Source organism: Sinocyclocheilus rhinocerous, unplaced genomic scaffold (assembly GCF_001515625.1).
Source record: "Sinocyclocheilus rhinocerous isolate Xijiao unplaced genomic scaffold, SAMN03320098_v1.1 scaffold2340, whole genome shotgun sequence".
NCBI classification, from domain to species: domain Eukaryota; kingdom Metazoa; phylum Chordata; class Actinopteri; order Cypriniformes; family Cyprinidae; genus Sinocyclocheilus; species Sinocyclocheilus rhinocerous.
Genome location: NW_015646462.1, coordinates 569,754 through 573,545, shown reverse-complemented (window position 1 = coordinate 573,545; position 3,792 = coordinate 569,754).

The following is a 3,792-nucleotide window of genomic DNA, read 5'->3' as shown; positions in this document are numbered from 1 at the left end:
CAGGAAGGAAGGGCAAAAGATTCTATAAGTCCTTTGAACTGAAAACTGGTGGCTCTGATCCTGTGCTCTCTAGGAAAGTCTCTCTCGCCATAGAGTGGTAATGAAATGGAACTTATTTATACTGTTTCCATGGAAACTACCCATTGGATTTATTGGATTCATACTTTTTCCCTTAAAGAATTTGTTTAAGGATTTAGTTGCAAATGACCTGCACATGATAAATAAAGGGAGTAGATTACAGAATGTTCAATAACCTTTAAAATGTTTTCTTCAATTTGCTTGAATTCATCACAAACCTGGTTTTACTAGGAGATGAAGCTCAGGCTGCTAGAAATATACCATGCGTTGGAAGATCTGAAATAGTCATGAACTTTTTCCTTGACGAGCCTGCATTCAAACTTGAATTAAACAAGTCTGAAATAGAGTCTGAAAAACAGATGGAAAGCATAGTGAAGGGGGAGGGGATACAGTTTTGCGTTAGGGAAAGTCTTATTACCTGCGTCATGGGTTTTCACTCACAGAGAAAGGCTGTCTGAAAGTAAGCATTTGAGCCCCACCATCTCCCAAGCTTCCAATGTGGAGTAATGTTCAGTTTGAACAACACAATGCTGTGTGAAGAAATGGTTCAGCTCTTCGTTTCTCAAATCTTCTCAACTCAACCATTGCAGTCTCCCAAAGATCTTATCAGTTCATGACCAAATCACTCATTGGTGCAAGAAAATAACAACTCGGCTCTCGCAGCCCTTTCATTGCAAAGTTGTTCAAAGCGGCAGAACAACTGGCTTTCGCTTACATCAAGGATGTTTCTATCTGCGTCATGGGTTGGTGTTTCCATTACCTTATACTCAGAACACCAGAGGAGCCACCCTACCTCATGAGCCAGACCTTTGATTGATGTGCCTCGGCCTATAGTGGTGTGGATTTGTGGTTCGCAATATATAATATTTTGTTATGAAGTTAGACTAGAGTTGTGACCTCAGATTTTGACCTAACTGACACACTCAAAAAAAGCTGTCTGCTTAGATTCAGATCCAACTTTGCTGTAACTTTAAGACTTCTGTGATTTGACATGGTTTGCGGTGATCATATTTTCCCTTTTGAGATGCGTAACAGCATTTAAAAACCAAGAAAAACTGCTTCAACAAACATATTTCAGAGTTTCCAAAGCAAACAAATTGCTTACTATTAGCCACTCCAATTAAACTACTATTTGCTCATGCTCAAATACTTGGGAGACAAGCAAGCTTAATTTAAATTATCCAAAAAGACTTCTCTGCCATATCACCATGAATACCGCAGGACAAAAAGAGTTTCCGGAAATGTTTAGGCTCAGTTCTGTCTTAATTTGCCACATAAAATTTGCTCGATGTGATTTGGTAATCAGTGCAATAAACTGTGCCCTGAAGGCACCAGTTCATTACCAAAACAAGCTCAAGAGCAGTACTGTGTTTTCCATGAGCTTGGCTCATTCCCTCACCCACAGTGGAGAACATGAGGTTGTTTCCATATCAGATTTCTGTAACCGAACCTCGCAAATAACAAACTGAACCCTACAATGTGTTGTGATACGTTAAGTATCAACAAGAAAGAAGTGTTTCCCAAACACTTAAGCCCCTGTCGAGGCCTCCATGAAGAAAAACAGGGGGTTCGTTTAACAACTGCGTAAAGGACTTCCCCCGATGTTTACAGGTGCTATTAGTTGCACATGTGAACAGCAGTGACTCAGTGGGCGGGAATGTTTCTCACTTTTTATTGAGTATGAAAAGGCCATTGAAAAGATCAGCAATTATGGAAAATGATGAATCAGTTGCCTTTGGAAGAATCACTAGTAATTTGTTTTGGGATGCAGATTTTCTATAATTTTAGAACGCTCAGCTGAGAGACAGTATTGGTCTCCATAGCCTTCAGTAATTACACAAACTTTAACTGTAAAATGTGATTGAAAGTTCACCAGGATCCACAGTTTAACAAAGCGTCATTTTCACGCCCCTGGACTCTATCTGTGTGTTTTTCCCCCTCCATGTGCCTGCCCTGACCTAGTTTTCCCATGTGTTTGATTGTTTATTGCTCCCAGGTGTGCCTCTTCAAGTCAAGTGTATTTTAATGTGAGTTCGGTTCCTAGTTTCTTCGTCCGGTATTGTTCGTCTATCCCCTCTGCTACGTGTGCTTTGCTTTGATTTTGTGTAAATAAAGACACTTCAAGAATTTCCCTATATCTCCTCGCTCCGTCACAGTAGCAGTAGCAGCGTGACAGAATACCGGACCTGTAAACAGTTTAACTGCGTGTTTCCCTCCGTTTTTGTTTCCGCATTTTACCCAGTGTTTTTTGTTTCCGTTGTTCCCTATGGTTCCCCTCGTCCGCCCAGAATACCTCCTCTTTCTGCTGGAGCAGGGGGAGCGATCGCTCGAGGGCCATAACAGACTGTTCCTGGTCCTCGCGAGTCTCAACAGCTACCCGGACGACGTGCTCTGTGCGTTCTACGACGCCAGTTTGAACATCGTGTACAGAGCGCCGTCGTCCGAGGATGGTCCTCGAGCGAATTTCACCGGCTTTGTGGAGTGGACACTGGCGAGAAACGGATCTCCATTCCCCATCTGTTCCCAAGAGAATCTCGCCAGTTCCACTCCCAACCCAGTGCCCAGCCCACCATCTCCCCGCTGCGCAGAGCATCAGCCCGAGCTCGCCGCAGCCAACGAGTTGTTGCCGCATGGAGCGACAGAGCAATGGATCGCCGCGGAGCCAGAGCTACAAGTGATGTCAGTCAAGGTGCGAGAGCCGGCAACAGAGCCCGCCACGAGGGAGAATGCCGCAGCAGTACTGTGTTTTCCATGAGCTTGGCTCATTCCCTCACCCACAGTGGAGAACATGAGGTTGTTTCCATATCAGATTTCTGTAACCGAACCTCGCAAATAACAAACTGAACCCTACAATGTGTTGTGATACGTTAAGTATCAACAAGAAAGAAGTGTTTCCCAAACACTTAAGCCCCTGTCGAGGCCTCCGTGAAGAAAAAGAGGGGGTTCGTTTAACAACTGCGTAAAGGACTTCCCCCGATGTTTACAGGTGCTATTAGTTGCACATGTGAACAGCAGTGACTCAGTGGGCGGGAATGTTTCTCACTTTTTATTGAGTATGAAAAGGCCATTGAAAAGATCAGCAATTATGGAAAATGATGAATCAGTTGCCTTTGGAAGAATCACTAGTAATTTGTTTTGGGATGCAGATTTTCTATAATTTTAGAACGCTCAGCTGAGAGACAGTATTGGTCTCCATAGCCTTCAGTAATTACACAAACTTTAACTGTAAAATGTGATTGAAAGTTCACCAGGATCCACAGATTAACAAAGCGTCATTTTCACGCCCCTGGACTCTATCTGTGTGTTTTTCCCCCTCCATGTGCCTGCCCTGACCTAGTTTTCCCATGTGTTTGATTGTTTATTGCTCCCAGGTGTGCCTCTTCAAGTCAAGTGTATTTTAATGTGAGTTCGGTTCCTAGTTTCTTCGTCCGGTATTGTTCGTCTATCCCCTCTGCTACGTGTGCTTTGCTTTGATTTTGTGTAAATAAAGACACTTCAAGAATTTCCCTATATCTCCTCGCTCCGTCACAGTAGCAGTAGCAGCGTGACAGAATACCGGACCTGTAAACAGTTTAACTGCGTGTTTCCCTCCGTTTTTGTTTCCGCATTTTACCCAGTGTTTTTTGTTTCCGTTGTTCCCTATGGTTCCCCTCGTCCGCCCAGAATACCTCCTCTTTCTGCTGGAGCAGGGGGAGCGATCGCTCGAGGGCCATA